The 26,423-nt window shown below is 38.2% G+C and overlaps 2 protein-coding genes and 1 long non-coding RNA gene across 4 annotated transcripts in view; 1 reads left to right on the top strand and 2 right to left on the bottom strand.

Moving 5' to 3' along the window:
• LOC120721073 (myocyte-specific enhancer factor 2A-like) overlaps nucleotides 1-16,999 on the bottom strand; it is a 46,194-nt gene extending 29,195 nt beyond the window's left edge. The window contains exon 1 of the mRNA XM_040011123.1: nucleotides 16,873-16,999. The gene's annotated coding sequence lies outside the window, so the exon portion shown is untranslated. The remainder of the gene's footprint in view (nucleotides 1-16,872) is intronic.
• Nucleotides 17,000-18,852: 1,853 nt separating this feature from the next.
• On the bottom strand, nucleotides 18,853-26,343 carry LOC120721077. Of its 2 annotated transcripts, XR_005693106.1 has the most exons (6): nucleotides 25,493-26,343; nucleotides 22,789-24,121; nucleotides 21,583-22,698; nucleotides 21,312-21,405; nucleotides 20,547-20,710; nucleotides 18,853-20,471 (listed from the first exon to the last, which is right to left on the bottom strand). It is a non-coding gene; the product is annotated as an uncharacterized LOC120721077 (long non-coding RNA). The 2 variants fall into 2 exon arrangements; XR_005693105.1 differs by having other exon boundaries at nucleotides 21,583-24,121.
• The window catches only part of abcc12 (ATP-binding cassette, sub-family C (CFTR/MRP), member 12), a 40,375-nt gene continuing 36,062 nt past the window's right edge, over nucleotides 22,111-26,423 (top strand). The window contains exon 1 of the mRNA XM_040011100.1: nucleotides 22,111-22,221. The gene's annotated coding sequence lies outside the window, so the exon portion shown is untranslated. The remainder of the gene's footprint in view (nucleotides 22,222-26,423) is intronic.

Genomic DNA, 26,423 nt, shown 5'->3' with positions numbered 1-26,423 from the left:
GATGTTCTTTTTCCTTTTGAATATACGTTCTTGGGTATGTACACTGGTGAATGTGATGATGGCTATTGTGGGGATGGTGGTGACGATGGTGGTGGTGATGATGGCAATGATGGTGTATGTCTGTGTCATAGGTAACTCACTGTATGCATCCTGTTGACAGTTTCTCGTTATTTTATTTTGTTTTATTTTATATTTGTAATTTCCTTTGCTTTTTTATGTAATGCTCTTGATGTTTGTGTAAAGCACTGAGCTCTGCCATGTCTCTATAAATAAACCTGTCTTCCCTTGCCTAAAAGAAAATTACAGTAATTTAGGATGTGTTTCATACACTGGTAACAAATGTGATATTGCTGTGGAATTTCTCCTTTTGTGGTGAAGTAACACACAAATATCAGATCATAATAAAGTGTTAATTATACGGATAAACACCAACATAAAAAATGGGGAAACATCAATTAAAAAAATACCTTTGATTTCATCATTTAAACTTGCTCTGACCCTTTCAGCACCTCTCTAACGTTAGAAGATGCTCTCCTCTTGATACATCCTTAAACAGGGAGCGCTAAACCCTAGAGCGAACCTCACAGTCAAAAACCCTCCGCCTTATCTCGCCCATGAAATCCAATTCCTGTGGATATTCGGAAGCGTGACAATGCTTTGTCAGGGTGTGAAACACACTTTTCCAAGGTTGGATTGCGCTGGATTTTAATTTATCTCGTATGTCTCTTCAATAGCAGAACCTCACTTCTTGTTGATTTGGTAAATAAGAGTCAAAGAGCTTCCACCTAACATTGTTTTACAGATAAAGTATGGTGAGCGCCACACAAGAGTACATATGAATGGGGAGTACACACATTGGAACCTCTTTGCAAAAAAAATAGCTGACAGCCAAATACATTTGCTAAAACTTCACATAGTTCTAAGTTGTCAGACAAAGTGACAAAATCTTTGAATAATCACATGGACGTAAAGCAGAAGTAAAGAATATTGAGCTCAGCCAAAGACAAAACTGTGGTCTGTAAAATAAAAAAGGAAACACCAAAGAAAGTTTTACCTTTAATAATTATTCTCTGTGCTTTTGTTTGTCAGTTTAAATTTGAATCAAGTTTTAAAAAAATGCAAGTTGTTATTTTTATGATTCAAACAAATGATGTTGCTTAGTGAATGTTAGTATGGGCGAATGTAGCTGTAGCAGTACTTATTTTTGGAGTTGTTAATAACCAGCACCAAGCTAGTGCTGGGTGACTGAACACTATGGTGCATGAATATATGGGCTGCTTAGGTTTGGCAGAGCCCAACAGAAGAGCACATCTCTGACTGTTTTTTATTTATTTATGGCTGATTTTGTTTAGATGTTTCAAGAAGTCTTTAAAGCGGAATTGCTGAGTAGTGCCATCCTTTTTGAGGCACTAAGCTAGGATGAAGAGTTTTGCACAAACACTGAAACTGCTGTGACAGAGATTTTTATCATGTATTGTAAGCAAATGTAGTGCTGTGGACACCTGGCATTGTAGTGTTGTTGTTAAGATCTTTGGAACAATGCACTAGTCCCTCTCTCTGTGTCTGACAAATTACTGAGTTGACGGCAATGCAGTTAACTTGTGGCAGAGCACATAAACATCGGTTAAACTGTAAAGCTTGCAATCACTACTACCACTGCTTTATATTTGCAAATGGCTAAATAAATCATATGCAGAGCACTGGCCAAGTTCTATCCATGAACATGATGTGGCAAATCATCAGAGCCCATGATGGGTATATGACACTTGTCTTGCAAGTTTTTCTACATGTCAAAAGTTGTGCACGCCACCAGGATCACTTAACGGTATATAGGGGGTGAAGGGGTATGGGTTTGGCTCTGAAAATATATCGGTACTCGTAGATTTTTAGGCAGACTGCGGCCACCATACGGCTGGCTGTTTAGCTGCTGCATAAACATGACAATGATATCATTAATCTTAGTAAGAAAGTAAAGTATATACCCCAAAATGTTAAACTGTTCCTTTAAAATACTTCCCGGTTGTATACAATTTATAAATATACTAAGCAATAACCTATATCCACTATGAAGAGCTCACTTAAATTTAAGCTCACTTAAAGCTACATTTTCTGACAGTGAAACATCATGACCCATGACTCTACTGAGCAATTCTTATGAATAGTGAAGTGTAGTGTGGGAGTTTGAAACATTGTGTCACCCACGTAGTTCATCAGCAACAGTGTTTCAAACTCATGGCCATTGAAATGTTCCAAGATTAAATGCAGGTTAAGTCATCTAATATTCATCAGTCATTTAAAAATGATTTGGAACTATTACTAGCATTTATTTGTGTGCGTCTCAAAACTTCAACTAAGTCTATATTTAAAAGTATGAAAAAATGATTTACTACCACAGTGATGACAAAAAGGCTGGACATAACTAAACTAGAGTGAAGTAAAACCCCTGCAAGCTGCCAGCTTCCTGTTAGCTCTGTCAACTACAGTACTTCCTGTTTTATGATCAGTCTGTCTGGCAAGGAAGGAGCTTTGAGTAAACCACCCTTCAAAACACTACAAACACACAAACCACCATTAACATTTTCTTATTCCATTGAGCACAAATTTATTGCTACATCCGAAGCCAGAAGTCAGGCCAAAAGGTCAAATAGATCAAATTATTTTATGCTAAACTTTATTATAAGTTATTTATCAACAATAAAGTTATTTATCAGTCTGTCTCTGAATTTAAAAAATATATACACACAAACAAACACCAAACAAATTTCTAAGGGCAAAGCGCATGATCCATACTAGTGGTTGGAGCTGGTTTCCACTGTTCCGAAGGGCCAGTGTCAGGAAAATTAAACCCTATAATTTCCTTCTTCCATATCTGTTACACAAGGGTAAAAACTTCACTCCCCTGGTTTTTCTATTTAAATTACTCATTGTGGTTTAGAAGAAAGCGCTGTCTAGATAGTGGAAAAAGGAAACATTCCACTTATTCCATTTGAATTTACTTGCCATGTTCTCACATCAGTCAACACCACATGGAGAGAGATGGCATGTTAAAGGGCATTCAATGTCCAACTTGTGTTCTCACATGCACCTTTGTTAGATAATTTCTCAAGAAGTTCACGGTTGCAATTCATGTGTGAAAATAGTTAACATTAATTTTGAAAAATACATATCACACTGTCACATATCATATAATCACATTAAAACAATTATTGTGATGTCTATGAGCCAATAAGGCAAAAAGCAAGCCTTTGGTCAAAATAAAATATAAAATTGACGACAATTTTTGGTAAGAATTTGTTTTCAAGGACTTTCAACACAGCTACACCCACATGGAACCACGTGGCATTTTTGCAGGGGTGTTGGGGGTGTTGTACAGATTAGCCGAACAAGATCAAATTAGTTACTTAGCTGCTGGTAAGCTGATTGTTTGGGGAGAGACATGATAGCCGTTCCCTCTGTTTCCAAATGTTCTATAGGCACAGCTAACGTAAAGGCTATAAGTTAATATACTGCCTATTGCTTCATAGATGTAATATATAATATAATATAATGCATCTTTGTCAATAGCAACACCTGGTCCATTCAATGCCAATAAGAGTCTCTGAGGAACAAAATCGCCTAGTGTTCTTAGACACCAGTAGAGGTGATCGATGTCAGCCGTCAGGGAGATCATAAAGTCTAGTTTTCATGCAGTGAAAAAAACACTGTATCCGTGATGGAATGCACTTCTGTGTTTACTGCACTGCAAAAAGAAAAAGATTCAAATCCACAACAGATGTGCAGCTTTTTTCCTGAAACACTGACTCTCTCTCTCTCAGAATAAAGAAGCTGACAAAGTTGAACTTTTGTGTAGCTGGTCAGCAAGAAGGCAAAAAAAAAGAAGATGATGCCTTTTTCTTCAATCGATAGCAACCTTTGCTACACAAGATTTTTTTGCACAGTGTAGTTCATACCACAACTATGTGTCAAATAAATGTTGCTCAAAGTGTATGCAATTGTACATATTTAAAAATTGTAATAGAGTGCACATAGTACCATGCATTTCCTCTTTCAGTATTTACCTTTGACATAAACATGATGGGCCCCATCTAACACTGGACTGTTGACCTCAATATGTCTTACTAAAGGGGCTTTGTAAAAATAGAAAGTTCTACACCGTAGTTCTAACATTATGAGCACTAATTAATGTCCCCTTCACCAGCTCCTCATGTAAAGAATGAGCAGAAGTTAGAGCTGTGGAAGGTTAATCATGCTCTTTCTTAACAGGTTGTTTTCAGTACAAACTGGCAGAGTAATTGGGAACCCTTTCATCACTTCTCCTCATTAAAGAGCATGGGTCCAACTCTAATTGTGTTGACCCCACTGTGACCTCTGCTTCAGTCACTCCAACATTAAATCAATAAGGCTTCAAGCTGTTACTACGCAGCAGGCACCACTTGATAGCCCCCCCCCCCCCAATCTTCTGCTGCCAGCCGAATAAAGAAATCACTGTCTCCGAATATCATTTTGTTCCAGTAGATTATGGAGCTGATCCTAGTAGTCAGTGCAGAAACAACCATGGTGAGATCTGTGGTGATTTGCTAATAGATGAAAGAGTTTCTCTTTCATTACTGTTTGCTAAAGTGTTAAGAACTGATGACAGAGATTGCTTTATTCGTATCTTTACCTTCCCTGCAGCTTTGCTTGTCTCCTTGCTCTCTCCTACTTCGCATTTTGCTCAGTGTCGTCCTTCTTCCTTCTAGCAGCTTATTTGCATGGTATCCACCAGCAAGAGAAGAGAGGATCTTTTGCTCAAGGCAAAATAAAGCAGAAGATTCTCTTTCCCCAGCAAGCCTGGACATTCTTTGAAGTTCTAATAAATGAAGTTTTTTATAAAGGTTCTAGGGGAACGAATGCATCATAAACACTCTATATGGTGGACCTGGTCCCTGAGGGTGCAGGACTTAGATCGGGCTTATTTACTAGCTGAAGTGTTTAACAGTTCCCCGTCTATATTACCACTCTCCACACAAGCCCAGATGTGCACATACTTCTTTGATGTAAAGAAAGTGAATGTCAATTTATGTTAAAATATCATGGAAAGAAGCAGAGACTGAATTAACATTTTGTTATGCAAATCATGCTCTGGCACAATGCACAGTTTTTGAATAAGAATGATAATTTGCATATTACTACCAGCAACAACAGCTGCAAATGAGATTCCTTGTAAACGTGGCCAATGACAAAACCTGACATTCAGTAGAGTCAAAGTCTTCTGAATGTTCCACTTTAGCTTCTCTCCTGTGGCTTAGTGAGACAGGAACACGTCTTTTATAGTGAGTCAGGAGAAAGGAAACCAAATGATGCTGTAGTCTGTTGCCAGGCATGACAGGAACATGCACTGTGATTAATTCATCACCCACAGTCAGACAAGCTAGCCTCTGGTATCAAGCAGCCAGAGTATCGACACTGGCCTATGCTGTTTTGCAGGTCACAAAGCTAATGGGTTTTTTCTTGAAATGTAATAATTAAACTGATCTCCATGCACCAGCAGCATGGCCATTTAAAGCTAGGCTGAAGGCCAGGCAGATTAGTTGGCTTAAACTGTCATCTGCCATACCACCAGACTCCCCAGTTAGCACGTGAAGAAGCTGTGTTATTCTGTTAATTATGATTCTCTTTAAGGAGGCAAGAATACATAAAAGGCCATGTCAGTGTGTGTATCAAACCATAAGAATAATGCAATAAAAATGTAATAATACTTTTGTGAATTATACATTAAAAAAGCCCGTAGCTTGGAGGCTTCATTTACTGACACCCCATTCTCCTGCGCGCCACAATGTTACTCTCAATCTCCCAGCCTTGTAAAAACTCCAAGACAGCAGTCTGCTCATTTAATTACTGGCACACTGTGATGTCATTTCATTATTGTGTTGCTTTTATGGCAGTGGCAGTGGGCTAAGATTTTCCTGTCTCAACACAGAGACACTGATGTCATGCCTGCAACAAAGATTGAAACACAAGCTGCCTTGTAAAATACGGCCACACTTCCATACCCTCTGTTCCTTTCATTAAAAAGAAAACAAAAAAATGTTAATTGCACTCCAAATTAAGTTTGAATCCTGACAAAATATGTTCTTTTTTTTCTGTCTGCCAGTTTCATGTTTTCTTAAAAGGCTGTCAGCTGAGGTTGCGAGGTGAGATGAGCCTGGGCTGTGTTTAAGGGTCATTATGTTGGTTATGTGTCTGCTTGTGTTTCCAAATTGTAATCGTACAGTGTAAAATTTCTAACAAGAAAAACAGGCTGAAGGTCTGCTGAGCCAATAACATTTACAAATTACAATCTGAGCTGCTCCCACACAGTTCAGTGTCAAGAATCCCCAATCATATTTTCTATATGGAAACACTACTGCTACAACTTTGAAGCTCATTTAGTATTTGCCTTTCAAAAACGTCTCACAGAGACACAAATCTACAAATGCTTGTGGGTTATGGAGAGCTGACGAAAATAAAAATTACATTTCTCTGCAGAAATGAATACAGAAAAAGAAGGACTAGAAACTCTAGTCTTCGCTCAATCAGTACTAACCATTTGGCCAAAAGAACAGACTCTCATTCAGTTACTGATGTATAAACTGAAGTGATGCAACTGACTTTATGAGAGAGTTTTGCAAGCCTTACAACCATATAAGTGCTTAGTGTTTAATGTGGATTTATTGGTCCCTTTTTTCAGGCCAATACAAAACAGTAACCTTCAGCACACTTTTGAGTAGAAGTAAAACAAGAAGACCACCAAAGTTAGCTGTTACAGCTTCATTTATGAGTTGATCTGAGAAAGGCAATTTTTGATTATAACTTTTTGAAAAGCAATAGCTGCTGATTTTGTACAGTAAAGCTGGAGAGAGGAGTGATGGGATTGTGCCTTAAAGTATGCCAAATAAGTGATCCACAATTTCACAGTTTTTAAGGTTAAACTGACACGCAACTATTAGCAGTCAGGCAACCAACATAGAAGTTGCATCAATTGTAGTTTGACTGATCAGTTTCCACTCTAAAAAGTCATCACCAACAAGTTATGTGACTGCATGAGTTTCTCACTCAGTCATGACTGAGAGGTAGCCTATCCGAGTGTCTTGTTCATGCACTTATCGACTAGTCACTTTTGGGCTCTGGCGTGGGCTGTGGGAAGAGAACATGAGTCTAAAGTTCCCGAAAGGGACGCATTTGGAAAGTTTGCGAACATCACACCATGAATTAGTGCATGTGAGTTTGCCGAGCCACATAGCTCCAAAAATGAGAAATATCTGTAGCCTCAGCCCAATCTTTTGATCTATTAAATGATATTATAATGAATTCTTTAACATTTTGTTTGTTCCTGCTCTCATTGAAATTCTGCGCTTTCAGCAAAGTAATAACTTCCTTTTTATCTTGTGAAGTAATGGTAAGAAGATCTGAGGCCTCCATCTTGAGGTTCCTTTAGGCAATCTCCTATCCCCTACCCAAAACCCCTGCTTACATATACACACATATATTTCACCATTAGCATTTCTGGCTCTTTGAAAATACTGGTTAAACAGTGAGCTCTTTTTATAGGTTAGCATATGTACTGGACGAGTAGAATGCCTCCACACAAACTGAATTTGTATCGATCTCGCAAAAGTGCCACATAGAGGTAATAGAAAACTATAAAAAGGTGAGTCTCTAAAGCTTTTCAGATCATTAGATTAGTGAGTGTAAATAATAAAACAAAGTCAGACTAAAAAAAGCTGTACACTGAAAAACTGTCTCCTGTTGAATGGAAAGATAAGACATGGGTGCTTTGAACACACTCACGTTAGGCTGTGCAAGAAAATAAGTGCTCAGAATACGCTGTGCAAACAGATGGACGGTGTAGAGCTCCAGGATGAGTTTATAAGTTTATGCAGATGCTGAAAACTGGCTAGTATTTCAACACATGTTGTAACTGGCCTGATTTCCAAACCTACAGTTTTGCAGTGTTTGAATGAAGGCACTTTGCCTATTTTAATCAGTCTTTCTAATTACAGACATCTAATTAAGTGTCAACTCAATATTCTGGATGATAAAACAATAGTAAACCACTTTTTCTTCATGGCGTCTTTGTGTGTTTTAGAATTTTTAAGCAGCTGATTCACCCTCAGACCATATGGGTGCCTATGCTAACATTACTTATAATCAGCCTCTAGGTTTACTGTGATTATGAGAAATAATTGCTCAAATCCATGATCCTGGCTTCTCTTAATACCAGCTTCAGTGCTTCAAGCAATGTTATCAACAAACTAGTTTCTTCTTTTTGTTTCCTACATTTTGAATAACTACTTGCCTAAACCTACTAAAAAATAAATAAATAACTGAACACAGTATAAGTGAAGTGCATGACCCAAGCCGAGTAATGAAAAGAACCACAACAACCAATCACAGCTAACTGCCTAACCGGCCAAATGATATCACATATAATACAAAACATTTATTTCCTTTAAAAAAAAAGATAGTAAGTCAGGCAAATAAAACTACCAGTGACTTGTCACTTGTACCTCATGCCTGAACACTCTGGCTACACTGCACGCAGTGGGTTAGAAATACTGGGAGGTGCACAACAAGCTAAAAGCGTGCCATACAAGCAGTTGAGAGCTCACTGTCTTTTTGCACAGCCATGCAATGAAAACAAAAAACATAAACTCCCTGTTAGTCAGACCAAGCCATGCTAAGAACAGCTGTGAGATGAAGCTGTCCTTGCTAACACCCCAAGAAAGATGGTAAAGCAGTTTATCTGAACAGATTTGCTAACTGCATAACAAACACACCATGCCTTCTTTATTACTTCACAAAAAACTCATGCAAGTTCACCAGTGGAAAACTTTTAGTGCAAAGCAGCAACAGCAGTAATGGTTCAGTCCACTACTATACCAACAGCTACTTTGCAAAACCCTGACGTGGATGATGCTAATGTAAAGTTAGGTTGATATCTAAATGTAAAAAGAGCAACACAAGAGAAGCTTCAGTCACTTATCCCCTGTTTTTTAAGGCCACAGTATAAATGCACAGCACGACTGCTTGACACACTATAGCACAGTATGGAAAAAGCAATCCTACACATATTAGCAGAAAACTCTAAAAGCCAGACACTCGCAATAAAGAATTCTCTTGAACAGTGTGGAAGCTGCTGGTGTAACCTAGTCTTCAACTCAGCATGGAGTGACAGTGTCTTCATGTACAGCCAGTATTAATCAAGTGTTGGCACCATTAAGAACAGTGTCAGGACACTGAGCAGACCCAAACCACTCTCTGGTCTGGCTCTCATCCCTACAAATCAACAGTGAGCTTAATTAAGCCAAGCCATGCTGCTATTGATTCAACATTACTGTTTAACCTGGCAGCTCCGCGGGAAATCTATTTACTGTGAGCGACAAAGGCAGACTTATATGATTGCAGGAAAGTAAATTGCAAGGCTAATATTTGGAAATTGTTTTATTTGATTTCTATATTTATTGAGCGTAATTTCTTAGCTCCTCTGCAGCATATTTAGCATCAAACGTGCGGGTGTGTGGGCCTGTGGTCAGACGGCAGGCAGCCAGAGGTTTGGCTGGCTAGGAAGAGTTGGCTCAAACCCGATTACTGGGGTGACCCCGCAGGAAGAGTTCTCAAGTCCAACAGATTAGGAGCTTTTCCAAAAGCCACAGCAAGAGGAAAGCAGAGAAGAGTGGAGTAGGGTAGAGTTGAAGAGAGACGAGATCACTCAAAGCCTTCACTGCTAGAAAGTATTGCTCAACACAATAAACATGATTTCAATATTACCTCCATATATAAATACGCATAAAACACATTTTATATTTCCCTTGACCCTTCAGCGCTGCCGGAAAGTAATTTGAATCAGGACAAGCAGAGATACATAATCAAATAAGTATTTTAATGTGCTCACCTGTCACAAGCCAGGCTCACTGTAGTTCATTTTAATTAACTAATATCACCATTTCAAACCCTCAACGCCCAAATACATCTTCATAATCATCAGTCACTGCAATACAAGCAAATGAACTGACAGAACCTTTCAGTTGCTCAAATGAACAACAGCATCACTAACCTCAAAACATGTGACACAGCCCTCTGATGGCCAAAGTAATTATGACAGGAGCAAACTTAGGAAGCCAGGTCATACGGCAGTGTGGAGGGTGGATGGGTGGATCAACAAAATGTTTCTCAATTGGCGTTTCAAACAGTCAAAGACAAAGAATTTTTTTTAGCTTTTTTGTCATCATCCTTACACAAGAGTGGCCAGAGTGAATTCTTTGATTTAAGTCTAAAGTGTCAGATAGAAACTAGAAGTGTTTGGTATGGCAAGTGAAAGGAGAAGGAATGGATACAGAGAAGGTGGCACAGTCAAAAGATTTAGAAAGGTTAGGTTTGTGTCACTTTTTTTGTTACAATAAGTATTAAATTCATGAACTTCAGAGCTCTACAATGAAATAAGACGTTAGCAGACTAGTAAACGAAGATGTGGAGAGGTCAATAGATGGTGCATTGAAGCTCAAAGTATATTGATTGGATGACAGGAGCTGAAGTGCTGCAATGTGGCACTGCCTTTACTTTGTGTATGGTGCCTCCAATAATAGTGACGCACCTCTTGGTAAAACTGCTGATGGTGACTGTTCAGTTATTGGCTATTACCGGTGTGCTAAATCTAAATAACTACACATATCAATTAATTTATGAAACCATTATTTACATTTTTTTCTGAATGAATGTCTGCATGCTCAAGTGTCGTTTTGCAAGATACTGAACCTTAAAACTAACCCCAATGTGACAGTGTGCGAATATAATAGGAAAAAGTGCTAAATGTGTGGTATAGAAAGCATTGTGCAAATGGGCGAGCTTGGTTTGAAGTGTAAAGTGCTTATTAAAGCTAGACGAGTGCTTTGTAAATGCAGTCCCAGTCAGTTTGTTCTGGAGAGGAAATCTTGAGAGCACTTCTCTCATTTAGACTGTTTTTTTTTTTTTTGCTGAAATGGGTCATAACTCTCTGAGAGTTATGAAGTCAATCTGCTGAATGCTTCTACGGCAAGAATTATCAACTAGAGCTTTCATCTTTTCTTCTTTGCGTGATACAAAATGCATAACGTTTAGGGAGTCGTCATCAAGCTCATCAGGTTCAACGCATTTATCCACATTAAAGCTACGTGATTTAGCTTGGATTCACTAAAGCAAGTCATCTAATTGACTAGGAAAGAAAAACTCAAATCAGTCAGTCACGGATAACTTAAAATAGCTTTTCAATAAAATAAAAAAAACCACACACACACACACACACATACAAATGCATACAGTGCAGCCTCTATTTCTTCAGCATGTGGTGCAAAAAGAGAAGCCTGTCCCTCAGAAGAGTTGCTATTTCTGTTTACCACAAGGCCCCAAATATTCTATCATTAGAGAAACTAGGAGGGGAAGGAAATACCACTTGGGAACACATGGACTCGGTGCAGCCACACAAAGAAACCTAACTGACAGAGTGGATACAAGATTAAAGATTGTCATGTTATTGCTAACAGGTTTTATATCCACATCTTCATTTACATCAAAATGTCAAAAAAGGATATTTCCTCACTTCTCATGAGAAATCACAGGTTTGTTTAACATTATACTATTAAATGATTTACCCAACGTGTTATACAACCAATATTGGTTTTGTATGCTTCCTGTTGCAAAACTGATTTATAATTCTTCAATTCTTTGGTGTTTTAATCTGATAGAATAGTAAAGGTCGACAGTTTTAAAATGAAATTTAAAGTTTACCTTCAACTGAGAAAGATTTACACCAAAAAAATAATAATAATAAAATAAACACAGCATGGTCTAGGGCAGGGGTGGGAAACTCCAGGCCTCAAGGGCCGGTGTCCTGCAGGTTTTAGATATCACCCTTGGTCAACACACCTGAATCAAGTGATTAGTTCATTAACAAACCTCTGGAGAACTTCAAGACATGTCAAGGAGGTAATTTAGCCATTTAAATCAGCTGTGTTGGATCAAGGACACAACTAAAATCTGCAAATCTGCAGGACACCGGAGTTCCCCAACCCTGGTCTGTGGTGAGTCACACTGAATACTAGACAATGTGCATGAATGGCCAAGACCTAGCCTGGGAATAATATGAATGTGGAAAGTCACTGTTCCAAGCCTGGTTGGCATTGAGACAACTGTTAATCCAACAAGAGGATGGGTTTGATAAAATGACATTTTTCCATCCATTAGCAATACATCCCATTTTTTTTGCTCTGATTGGTTGTAATCGTCCAATTGTTTCCAGAGGTGCTTTGGTCTGTGCCCAGTGATAATGTGTCTTAGAAATCACAACTGAACTGACATGTTATAAACTAATTACATTTGTATAGCAATGCAAGGCTAGCAAATACCATCATGACAGCTGAGTCGAGCAGCATCGTGGTACTGTAGCTAAAAAGTACTTGAAGCTGGAGTACCAGTGATGACAGCTGCATGCCTTTAGATGTAGCTTACATATAACTGTATTTAAAAGCTCTCCCCTCCAAATATTTGAAAACACACATTGTCAGATAAATTAATTTATTTTCTGGGAAATTATGTTTTATATTTTTATCATTGGTTACATACTTACCCTGGGTAGCTCAATGATGAATGTAAAATCAGCAAAATCTGGGACTGTGCCCTGCAAGTGTCACACAGGCTGTATGCACATATTGAATAATATCTAAGTAAATAAATGACTGTTAGGCTTGAACAGTCTTTTGTATTAGGTGTAAATTTATAGAAGCATTGGTATAAATCAAGAAAATATGATGGTGCTGAATTTCTTCTGCATGTACTGGACACACCCTAGTAACATCTTCAGCACCAACCCTTGCATCATTCTATATAAAACACTTAGATATTTTGGGGGGGTGGGTTCCCATTTTATTTTGGCAGACACAGTAATAATGTCTATAATTTCTGCTAGGATATCCACATGTTCATAGTCTGTTTAATGGGTTTTAGAAGCAGCACTGTGGGCTGCATTAAAGCAAATTTTAAGTTAAACAATGATGAAAGGCAGGGTCCATGTTCTCCAAATGGGCTGACATAAGTATCAAGGGATATTATACTCTTTTAAACATAAGCACTAGCAACATGTATTTTAATCAGATTTAAAATAATCAGATCAGGATGTGCATGAAACCACTATGCAATGCAACTGGGTGATGAGAACATTCCCGTGTGAAACCCAGCATAACATATGATGTGTTTTTAAGAATGCACTACTTCCCATCAAGCCCCAATACACTGCTTTACTTTAAACCCTGGATAACGGCTATTAAGCCATTCAGATAACTTGAACCTGTGCAAAAAAAAAAAAACAGGGGGCAACTTTAAACTCATGTGGCTGATGTTAAACATTAAGGTTAACTTGGAGTCAAGAAACTGAGGGACACCACATTTTTTGGTCTCTAGGAATTTTTTCAGCTATGATCACCAGCTTCCATCTGGTGTTTAGCAAGTCCTGTACAGTATGCCTTGAAAGCTCTTTGCGGAAAACTGAACGAAACTCTTAGAAGAACCCAAAAAACATTTCAATGCTGAAGAACCATCAGGTAGTGATCTTTTCATGTTCTCTAGTCATCATGGGAAAAGGATTTTGGGTCCCTTCTTTGCAGTCATCTAATCTATCTTTCTCACTTTTTAAAGAAATTGTCTGACTCAACGTCTATGCTACATGGATACAACACTGACATTTGTTCGCTTATGGTCTTTTTTTTGGCATTCTAACATGATTAGTTTTGACCAGGGAGATGCCATCAGAGTTTCAACCATGTTTAATGGAAAGAAAATATATACACTATGTGGTACTGCACCAAAATGATGCCAGACAGTATTCAGGTTATATACACTATCAATATCTAGCCTTAACTGACTGAAGATGGTAGAGTTCTTTCATCCCATTTGCTCCCCGTGGTCTCAGCAGTCTGACAGGGTGACAGTGTAACCATGACCTGATTACCTGTCCCCTGAAGCCTGTAATCATTAAAGCCAGCAGACAGGCCCTGCCGGTCCGCTGACAGGGAGGATAATTGAAGCTGATGGTACATGCTGCTCGCCCTGCTAATGAAATATGAAAACAAAGAGCAGGAATGAGGCAGCAGGGACAAGGATGAATGCCTGAACTACAGAGCCAATAACCTCTGTCTATTAACAATCAATGTGTAAAAAATGTGGATTGGTCTTTCTTATAAGCCAACACATTTAAAAAGTTTTTAGGTGTTTCCCACAGACATTATATTATGTCGCTGTTTTTCCCTTCTCATGTTTATCAAAGGAAAAGTGCTGTATTACGAGTTTAGCAATTAAATGCTGACACACTCCACAGTGCTCCTTATAGTGCCACAGTTAGACTATCAAAGAAATGATTAACCCAGCATCAGTGACACCACCCTTAACAAAATCATTCTTTTACCAAGTAGTATTGAACTAAAAACACACCACACTTCAGGTTTAGGTTAGCAAATTAAGTAATCTTCATATATCCTTTAAATACAACTTTACAACAAAGTGAGGGAAACCATGTTTTTAAACTTTATGAGTTAGTCAGTACTTATCCCTTATCTCAGCGATAAGCAGTGATTTGATGAGCTAGCTGTTTTATTAAGTAACAGACACCAATAAAATAACCACAGCCTGTTTAATAGAAATCACACAACTGGAGACTGAACTCTGTCATTCTCTGTCTTCTTGGAGACACTGATTTAAGTGACATGCTGCTTTCTAAATAGCAGACTGTTTTCTAAAAACCGAAGAAGATTGACTTTGCTTTTGTGCAAATGTGTGATGCCTACAGTAAAAATAATTTTTTAAAAAAGAGGTTTATTTTGTGTGGTTTCAATAAAATATATGAAAATACATATAAAAATGAAAAGTAAGTAAAGTATGTATTAATTCGATTAACTTATATAGTGCCAAATCACAACAACAGTTGTCCCAAGGCACTTTATATTGTAAGGGAAAGACCCTACAATAATACAAAGAAAACACCAACAATCATATGACCCCCTTTGAGCTTTGAGTGCTTTTAAATGCTTTAGTGACAGTGGGAAGGAAAAGCTTCCTTTTTAACAGGAAGAAACCTCATGCAGAACCAGGCTCGGGGGGGGGGGTCGGCTATCTACTGCAACTGGTTGGGGTGAGAGGAAGAGGACAGGAAATTACTGGTATGGATGTATTCAAATAATTGCATATGCCCCACCACCTAGCCTTGCTAATAAATTCCTCCTAGTGGATAATCTCGGTACTGCAAACAAACGAACAAAAACAGTTCTGTATTATGTCATAACTGTTTATTTCATGACGTTTCATATAAAAGACTTTTCCAGAACTCAGTTTTACTGGTTTCATTATATTGTTTGTTTCCAATTGTATGTTGAGAGAGAGAGAGAGACCCCCGCTAAGATCAGACTAAAGGCTACAGTCTCACATGATCCGTTTCACTGAATTCTTAGCCATTATTTCACATTGTTGCTTTATTTCCTACATGACATGACATATCTCTAGTTGAAATGATTGCCACACTTCTTCTTTTTTTCAGCTCTGATGAGTTACTCTTGGAATGAATGAAGTAAGGTTGTAATAACAGAGAGTTTCAAGCCTGATTTGAAGTTTACTCTATTTTAATAGACATATCATGTAAAGCTATACATTTTTATTAGGGTGCTATATGTGTAGGTTTGCATGATTGAAAGCTTTAAAGATTCTTTTTTAATTCACATTGCTTGTTCTGTTGCTCCTAAAAGCCTTTTATTCTCCTGATTCGTCATAATTGGGAAGCCAGCACCCAGTTCTTGTGAGCAGCACCTCTTGATGTGTGGTGGTTCTGAAAGTAAATCATAAACCTACTAAGCAACGTAATTTTTCGGTTTTGACTGAAAGCGACAACTTCTCAAATCTGGCAATATGAGAAGGGTCAACATGAGCATGTGCAGTAAAATACAGATTAAAGCAGCATTTCCCCTTTAGGTAAAATACTTAAGCGTAATGTGTCAGGTTCAGAGAGTCGAAAACCTTTTTGAAAAACTTAATGTTAAATTTTCTATTTTATTGACATACATCTATGATTTTTGATTGTTGTTCCCCAGCTATGTGTACTGGTCGTCACAGGATCTCCAGCAGCGTGTACTTTGAAATCTTCCAGCAGATATTTTGTGATGAGTTGTAATAACTCTTCAATCATGCCACTGCTTCAACTAGTTTTTAAACAAATTATGGTTTGGACTTCTTCTTCTTTCTTCTTCTTCTTTTTTTTTCCTTTTTTTTTGCTTTAGACTACTGGATAGTTTGGCTTAAAACTATTTAAACTTGTATAATTCACTCCTATTCGATCAGTGATCATGTACACTGATGGGGACTTCCAACATGACTGCTTTGCTGAACCATTGTAAAGGCTAATTTATGGTTATAGTTTTGGGTGTTGTGTACCTGTAGGAAATAACACGTTGTTCAGGACACCTCAGGTTTTGCGATATTCGAAGCGAGATACGCAGAAAAGGCAACGCTTTGTCAAAGATAGTCCAATCCAATCAAAGTTTTATGCAGCTCTCACTCAGACCACTTATCACAACATGTACAGTAGCCTCCGCGTACAGTATTCACAGTAAGCGACACTCAGGCATGAGATCACAACAAGCACGAACCGTTACCAAATATAGCCTAGACAGAGATGAAGCAGTGCAGAAGCAACATTTAAGGCAGTTTTGGAAGAAATTCAAACACTGAAAGAAGATCGCAGCACTTCAAGAAGGGTCGTGGTTCCCCTCCCTTTCAGTCTCCAAAGCACAGAACACAGTCAGCACACTTTCACATACAAAGACACATGTTTGCTCCACTTACCCCCACTGGCCTCCCGGTGCTTCTGTAAATACGGGCTTTTTATCAAAGTGTCTCCGGCTGAAAGACACGGACAGATCCTGTCCGCTATATTTAGGAAACTGACAAACTCGGAGCTGCGAGAGGTTTGGCTCCTCCCACTGGAGTGTGTGTATAGCAGCGTCTGTACGCGTGTGCTTGGATCTTCCAACACACTCACACTGACAGGCATACACGATTTGTACTGCAGTGTGTACGTGTCTGAAACAGGGCTGTAAATATGAGTTCACATTTATACTTTAAACGTGTCAGTGTAAGTAGCTCGCTAACGAATAAAACAACGCTTCAGAAAACAATCTGGATATTCTTTGATGGATAAGGGGCACAAAGGGTTAGCTGACCTTCAACTCTGAGACACACTACACCCCACCCAAAAAAACCCCATTCAAATAAATAAAAAAGACAAAAAATAAAGAGATGATTACTTAAAAATGACAACAACAACAAACAAAAAAACACACAAATTGGTACACACCTAAAGCAATCACAAACAGAAACAAAATGGCCACTGTAATGTGAAAAAACACACAAATAACTCCAACAATAAGAGACAAACTATTGCATTATTACATTAAAGGGCAAAACAACCAAAAGCAGCAACAAATTGGCCACTAAAAGTGACAAAAATAACAGCAAAAAAAGATACAGAGGAGATGCAAAATGACTCCAAATGAAGCAAAACTACAGAACTATGGCACAAACTTACAATAAAGGCACGACTACACTAGATATGGCTGCAAAAAGACCAACTCAGTATACAAGACCACACAACCCAACAGCAAAATATACAAATACTAAAGAAGTATGAAACATCCGCAAAAACATGCAAAACATTCTGTCATCACTTTTTGTCTTCTTCTGTAATTTTGTATGTGTTTTCATTTCAGTGACTCTTCACTGTGGGAGAGCTGGGTGTTCATGTTGGTGCCCAGGCCCCGATATTTCATCTGTACATGGGTGTATTCAGTCTAGTACTTTATTAGTTTAAATCACAGATGCAATCTTTCAAAAACAGGAGATCAAGATATTAAAAAATGCAGACATAAGACTTTTTAGGCGGAAAACACAGCATGTGAGTCGGCACTCACCCAAACACAGGCCCAGTATAATAATTGATCCATTGATATTTTAATTTAGCCTGTGCCTCAAGGAGGGGTGAGAAAGCTTGTGACTGTGAGGTCACTGGTTTAAATTTCTAAGGCAGCTGAGAAGATCTGCTCGAAGCAGAACATTCAGTGTTACATTCCTCCTTCAACAACACTGCTGGTGAAGCTTTGAGCACCCAGCTGAAATCTTTAGATGCTGCCTGAAGACCACTGGAGATTTCTCTGCATGGAAATTTTTAATTGTTAAGAAACATAAACCAAATCATTCAAACTCCAAGACAGACCTGACTTGCATAAGGGTAAATAAACTGTGAGCATGTCATGCTTCTCTCTTCTATTGTTATATGTTACAAGTTCAGTTTAGTTACATTAAAGCAGCACAAAGAAGTCACGCCTGAGGACACACAGCAGGCCTTGTGCTGACTGAGCTGCCACCAGTATATTTTTTCCTTCAGTGCCTTCTGTGCAATTCAACCTTCAGTTTATTCTGCACAAATGTAAAGATAAAAAATTCTTTACATTTGTAGAATACTTTTCTGAAGTACAATACTTGTCCGTATACCTCAAATACTATTTCATTGCTAATCTGATGTTTCAGTTTCTCTCATGCAAGTCGTGATTCTTTACTAGTAAAAGACTGAAGCAAGCTTTACATATGATCAGATAAGACAAGATCCTGGATGCTGCAAACAAAACAAAATACGATAACAAAAAGAGTTTTGCTGTATAAATTTTATTTATAAACAATTATAATTGACTTCAGATGAATCTAAACACCTGTAGTATTAGAAATAATGACTGTAGAAAACTTTAGAAGAATTCTATACAATCGCTAGTTTCAATAAAATGGCATATTTTCCCATGTAGCTTGGGAAAACCAAATTATTTTTTAAACCAATATTAATGCATCAACTTGCAATGAATTATTAAGCCCAGTCTAATCTGTTCAGCAGGTGTGGATATTTACAATTAAGTGATGTAAAAAGACTCGTACCATTTAACTGAACCATACATTATTATATATTTAGAGGCTTGTAGTTTCTCTTCAGAGAGATGAGTTATTTTTAAAGTTCAGTGGGTAAAAGGTAACCTCACAGAGCATTTCTTTGAGAACATGTGTCTGTGCCAAGGGAGGATCAGTCATATTAAAAATGAAACCCAGTCCTTCAAGGATACGAGTATAGAAGCCTGTAGTGCCCTCGTGTGTCCTTACCCCACATGACAGCTGAAGTGCACTTGACTCGAGCTTCTTTCACTGACGTTTTGCTTCTTTTATAACCATCTGACCTCTGCTTAATTGAAAGACAAGTTTTGATGACTTTTTATTCATTATAATTTCATTTTTCATACATTTTCCAACAACATACAACTCAAAGTTCCAAATAACCCTCTATTAAAATGAATGATTTTTAAGCTCTTCAATTTTAAGAAAAGGCCTCTATTAATATGTGTGGCAGTAAACATTTTGCCCTAGTTTACAGCAGTTTCACCTGCTACACATCCTCTTAATGTGGGTCAGTTTGTGGCACTTTTTAACCAGTTAACAGCTGAAATTTATTTAAAATAAGAAAAACCTTTTATGCGCCCATCAAAAGGTTCTTTTAAGGTTCTTGTGAGCTTGTCTGCTACTACATCAACTAATTACGTTTTTAAATTAAACCTAAAAACCTATGTAACTATTAGGTTAGCCCTCACCATGTTTTTTTTTAAGTGAGTTGTCCCTACTTACACAATAGATTTAAAACTTACATTAAAAACAACTCGTGTTCACTTCTATTTAAAGCCATGAAACATTTAACATGCATTTAAGTAAAAAGTAAAATGCACTATTTATAAAAACTTCGAGGTTGAAAAACAAAAACACATCCTGCTTATCTAAATAGAGAAATAATAAAATACTGATAAGTGAATGTTCATCATTTCTCACCATTGTGTACCCTCCTCTGCCTTCTTGTCATTTAAAATAGGGCAGCATCATCAGTAGTTATTGGTAATAAACAGAGCAATATTATTTCAGAGACATCAGACAACTGTGTACAGTGCATGTGAATACTAATGGGAAATGCTGTGATGTTTTATACTGTGAAAGTACATTTTAACCTAAACCTGAACCTAATGGTTAGCTTGATGATCAAGCTTAAAAAAGCTTTGCTGCTTAAACCTAATAAAACAGAGAACTAAACAAACGAAAACTAAATAGCAGCCAAGTGTGAGGGACAGGTCGACATACTCCAATATGTTTGTGACTGATCAAAATTATAAAAAAGGTTACACTGCCTTTTCATTAACATTAAAATATGTTGTGTAAATGTATTACATTACAGGGATTACTGTGCTTATTTGATATCACAGCTTTACACCAGTTCATCTCTTCATTGTTTTAGAAGCAGCCAGGAGAGAAGAGAACAGAGACTCTGGCCTTTGGTTCAGGACATCTGAGTGGTCCAATTCTGCCACCTGTCAAAGAGAACACTTGGTAAGTTGAGGCTGAAGATCATATACGGATTAGTTTTTTCTAACCGTCTTTGTTACCTGTCCATTGTTCATGACTAGAATACGATCTGCATTCATCACTGTGTTGATGCGATGTGCTAGGTGAGCACAGTGCTGTCTTGAAAGGCCTCTTTGACTGTCTTTTGGATCAGAGCATCTGTTTCTGGATCTGTGGAGGCTGTGGCTTCATCCAAAAGAATGATCTATCAGACAATATGAGCCTCTGTTACTGCAGGAAAGTACTGATTTAAGGAGGAGCACATGGAAAGAAACAACTTCTCTCCAGATCTCCTCATCAGTGTACTTATTGAACGGATCCAAGTTTTGGGGTATACAGTTGTATCTCTAGAGAGTTGATAAAGATAGATATATGGTCAGATTATAGATATTTTAGAGATTATAAAAACAATCAATGAACACTATACTCGGACAGCACAACTTTTTAAGCTCTTCGGTTTCACCCGATATCTCTCTTCCAATATGAACATAAACCTGCACAAAATGCAGTTATTTTCTAAGTTCTAAGACATCAATAAAAGTTAAAGTAGCTAACAGAGTCATATCATGGCAGCTAGATTGAAGGCACAGACATTGTCACACATGGACTTTGAGAAATGTGCCACAATGGTGCACCTGTCCCATAACATCTCTGTTATTCCAAACATTTCTTACATGTGTCTTCATAGTTCACCATGAATTAAATAGTGCATTACAAATCATATAATAATAATAATAATAATAATGATAATAATAATAATAATAATAATAATAATAATAATAATTTCATGCTCATGTTTTTTATACCGTTGTTCATCATTCCAACATCTTCACCAGGTCTGAGCTCAGATTCATTCAAGTTGGCAGGATCCAGGGACATCACTTCATCTTCCATCTGCTTCTGAAAAGAGAACAACAACAGTTTCACAGTTAAGTCTGCATACTTAACATAATAAAGCTTACAGAACTCAGTGAATTCAAAGCAACAAAGAACTGATACTAAGGCTTTTGAGCTAACTGAACAGTAAGAGTAACAGAGCTACAAACATTTGTACTGCAGTTTGTGTGAAAACCTTACTTTAGACTCTTCCATCTGGTAGTTGCTGATGAGTTGAGCATAGCGCCCATTTGCATTCATCAGGGCTTGATGGTTTCCAGCCTCCTGAACCTCACCATCCTCCAGAACCAAGATGCCATCACAGAACTCCAAATACTAAAAGACACAAGTTAAGACAACTGTGAGAAATACCCCCCCCCCAAACACTCTTGTTGCATCTGAAGTGGAGTGACTTACCAAAATGGTTCACAATTTGTGATTAAAACAATACCATTAAGTTTAAGTTTCAACAATCACAGCACAGTGATTTATTTAGATTATATACCAGGTGTGACCAAGAAGTTCCAAGACTGCCTATAAAAGCAAAGCTAAAACCTAAACAGGTTTATATTTCTTGAAGGTGGCCTTTTCAGGGAAGGCTGCACCACTTCAAGTATGACTGCTTTTAGATTAGTCCCCAGAAGCCCTGCTCTGGCCACCTGAAATTCCCTTTCAGCAGACTCTTTCAATTCCTGATGAAAGCCAATGCACACTATACTTTGCTCATAGGGAACAACCTTCAGTGGACTCTGAAGACTGCTGATGAACAAAGTGTGAGAACAGCTGATCCAGGGAGGGGGACAAAGCAGTCAAAATGTGCAGAATAAATTAAAGTTGAAGGTGAGAGAGAGTGCACTTTTTATATATTACTCCATATGATTTCTGGGAGGTCAAAGTCAACATTGTTTAACCAACATAGTTACTCAAGTCCCCAAAGGTGTAGTGTATTTTTATGAAGCTTTGAAGACGGTCCATAAAAAATTCTGGGTAATATAAAGTTTTTACCAATTTTAACAGTAGGTGTGAGCAACCTTGACCCAATTATCACCAAAATTAAATATGCTTAAGCTCTTATTAAGATCTAACATCACACAAAATTTGAAAACGATAAATTGAAAACTGCTAGACTGCTAAGTAACTGACAAACAGAACCCATACACACGCCCTCCCTCTGGGAGGAGGAAAAGCAAGCCTTTACAGTATATCTACCCTTAATCGTTTTAGTGACACTCCAGCTTCAATTATCCACTTCACAGACATAAACATAAGAGCAATGCAGTAACTCATGAAGTTGAAGATGGCAAAAGTGGTAAAGGCCTGGAAATAAAGAAAAATACAGGAAAATTTCAATTTGTGGTAAACCAAATTTAAAATTTGTCATTACTGCAGTACTTCTGTGGTACTCACATTAGATGCGCAAAGTGGCAAGCCTATCACAGTGTGTATAAAGAGGGTCAGAACGGTGGCAAAGGTGGCAGAGATTAGGGTAGTGGTACAATTAGTAGCCTGGATGTAACCCACCAACTTTAGTTGTTCCTTTTCTTTTTTTCTAAATCCTGTGAGAGAAAAAGTTTGCCAGTTCTCTTTACCTTCAATAATATTTTTTGCTCTGACCGATTCTGCTAGAGTTGAACATTCATGTCCTTCTGAAAACCAACTGATGAGAATGCTCCCTTCAGTCTGACTGCTGTATGCAGGTTTATTGCCCACTGCAGGGCGACTAGCCATACTTTGCTTAACTCTGTGAAACACAGAGCGAAGGCCAAACCAACACAACTCAAAAGTCCAGACTGTCCTGGGTCTCCAATACAGTTTAAAATGTGATAGACCAAAACAGTCTGAAAGGCCAGAAAGAAAGGATTGAGTTACTTAAAGAGCAGGAATCATCTAAACTGCAGCTTGGTGCATAGTTAGGGTGGGTGTAAAATTCACATGATTGGGGTGTTATTAATGTCAAACTGTAGCAGAGAGGGGGCTTTGGCTTTTTAGCTCTATAATTTTAGCTTTATAATGAAAATGTGCAATTTTGGGGTTTTTTTCTGCTTAAAATAAAAGCATGCACCCCATGCCACTCTTGGTAACTTCTCCAACTAATGTAATTTGTCAGTTCCATATAGCTATATCCTGTTAAGGTGATATTTTTTTCTTTAATTGCTTAGATGGTTTTATTTGTGTTGGGAGAGCAAACCTGCCAAAGGCACATACTGATGTGCCATCATCGAGGAGTTGGACTACCTGTGTAACCTCTTTAGTGTCCACATACTGCCTCATGCTACCAGTAGTGACATTGAACCTAGCAAAGTTGGTGAATTTAAAAAAAAAAAAAAAATCAGTCAGAACAGATTAGGGAAAAGATTTCAGTGAAAATGTCACCTGTAGAACCATTCTTGTTTCTCATTCCCCCCTCTGGTCCACCTGTTGTTGACTTCATTAATACCAAAGCAGTTGAAAGTGATGAATAACCCCGTCTGCTACTTAACTGACTAGATAAATATACCAGAGCTTTATCCTAGTTGACGTTATACTCTAATGATAAAATTCTCCTTCATTTTTTGGAGCAGTGTATTATATATTGTAAGACAGATAACTCACAAGCCCGAGAAATAATGACAATGCCCCAAAGACGGAAACAGCAGTCGACCGAATCAGCCTGGTTCTCAGAAAGCGCAGGGCCACACGAACTAGCGAGGCCTTCTCCGGGCCTCTCTTTGCCACTTCTTCCTTCCAGAGTCTCTGAAACCTGTCAGACACTCACACTCAGTGGTCTCATTTTAACAACAAATCAAGTCTTTTTCCATGATTAAAACATCCTACATTTGATGTGGACAGTATAGTCAAATTTTTGATGAATCTTTAGCTCAAATACAAATTTCATGAACTAGGTCTATTATGCATTAGTAATACGGTATATGATAAATGAGTGTAAAGAAATGGGAATCAGAGACCTTTGCGTACTAACGTCAGCAACATCTGAAGGAGATAGTGTGAGGGTCGATATAGTAACTACAGCACAAGTCTTTTAGTGAAAGTAGGCTTTTTTGAATATGTTTAACTCAACTTGCAAGTCTACGCCAGTCATAAGAATCAAGTTTGACATACTGGGTGCATCTTTTTATTGTGTGGCTTTTATTATCACTTATCCCAATAAGAACACGAGACGCTGGTTATTACAGGTGTTACATCCCCCAGGAGGATGTCTCTTCTCCCTACTAACCCTTTGTTGTGTCTAGGCTCCACCTCCTCTGTCCTGATTGGATGCTGCGCAGAGTCCGGCTAATTGGTAATCAGCAGAGCACTACTTAATGCCTGTGGAGCTGTGCTTCTGTGCTCTCTGGCCATTTTGGTTGTCATACCTGTGCAGGCTTGCATGCCTTTGTAACGTGTATGAGCATTGTTGTTTTTCATGTTCAGACTGCTTGTAGGGGAGAGCTGCCTTTTGCTTCGACACCCTGCTTTCTCCTGTTTATGTGTTGTTAGGTAGGTTATGGTTATAGGTTGTATATTTTGTTTCTTTGGAGTTAGGTAAGTTTCTTTTATTTCTACATCAGGGATGTTTTGTTTGTTATGTTGGCCATGGCTCTCCCTGACGTTATACCTCAGTCTGAACCCAAATCTCATCACCAGCATTAAATAGACCTTCTACACTTACCATCTTGGCTCCTCCTTCTCTATCCACCTTTATGTTCGTCCCTTCAACCCCCTAGACTAGCCAGGGGACGTAACAACAGGTTTTTCCCAATCGAGGATGACTGTCAAACGGGGACAGATCCAGAGCTGCATATTTACTGGGAATAACAAGTAAATAGGACTTTAACAATAAACTTTCTGAAACAGAGGTGCTGCAGCCCACCGCAGAAACAGAGATAGCAATGTCTAAATGGGGTAAATGCCTAATCAGTGACACTGTTATTTCACTTAGGCACGGGAGGAAGTCTCTTGTGCTCTTTTATGATTTTTTTAATGGTCTAGAGCAAATTAAACTACTTTAAAAATAATATTTTACTTAGACCTAAATAAAGGAAAAAGTTCTCTCTTCTGAATCGGAATTTTCTCTACTAATCACGCAAATCGTCAGTTTTAGACAGTTTGTTAAAGAGAGATACCTTCTTACCATCTCCACACAGCGGTCCTCATCAGGATTATCTGCTGACGCCATCTTTCCTGAGAAATGATTGGTCAGTAGGTGGCGTTTTCAAAGTTTGGGGTATTTATCAGGAACTTGACCTGCTCCCTGAAAAAACAAAAACTCTAGAGAAAACACGCCTATAGAGCCCAGGAGGTGATTAGGAAGAATGAGAAAAGGAAAACTTCTTGACACTAGATGGATGTAGGTAGGTATCACGGGAAGAACATGTTCAAGCTGTCAGGTTAATATTTTCCTTACTTACCACAGGTAGCCAAATTTCACTGCGCAAATATTTCGACATCTGGTTTGCCTGAGACCTTATCAGAGAGGTTGGTCTGTCCTGTGACCCTTATGCCTCAGGACTGGACATCACAGGTGGGTTCAGATGAGGATTTCCTCAAACCAGCCTCCAGTTTTTGAAGCACAGTCAGTGCAGGGGGTGCATGTTTGGAGTTGTGTGTGTCCTAAATATTACGGTAAGAGAACTTAAGGCCCAATTTCAAAATAAAGGTGAAAGTGAAATTCTGGAATAGTCAGTTTATTCGCATTCTCAATTTATACAAAAGCTAGTAAACGACATTTCAAATGGCTATTATTTAAAAAAAAATCCAAACTAACGCGATATTGAGAACTAATACTGTGAGCCAGGTCTGGACTAGCTATCTGGCGTACGCCTGTGGGCCTACCCAGGGCTATCATAATTTACCCCAAAAAGTATATTATAATTTTTTTTGCGACCGCGACGTACCATTGGTTGATTTTCTTGAAGGACATTGGGCTTATCGAATGAAATCTCTCAGCCCTCCTCGGTCTGTCCCTCCCTCCCCTTTTTAACCTAGGTTATCAATTTGAGCTGGCCGGAGTTGGAGAGGAGTGGTATTTGGACAAATGGACAAATTTAAAAACAAAAAAACAA

This window comes from Simochromis diagramma, unplaced genomic scaffold, assembly GCF_900408965.1.
Source record: "Simochromis diagramma unplaced genomic scaffold, fSimDia1.1 OVJJ01000603.1, whole genome shotgun sequence".
In the NCBI taxonomy this organism is placed as follows: domain Eukaryota; kingdom Metazoa; phylum Chordata; class Actinopteri; order Cichliformes; family Cichlidae; genus Simochromis; species Simochromis diagramma.
This window is presented reverse-complemented; position numbering and strand designations above follow the sequence as displayed.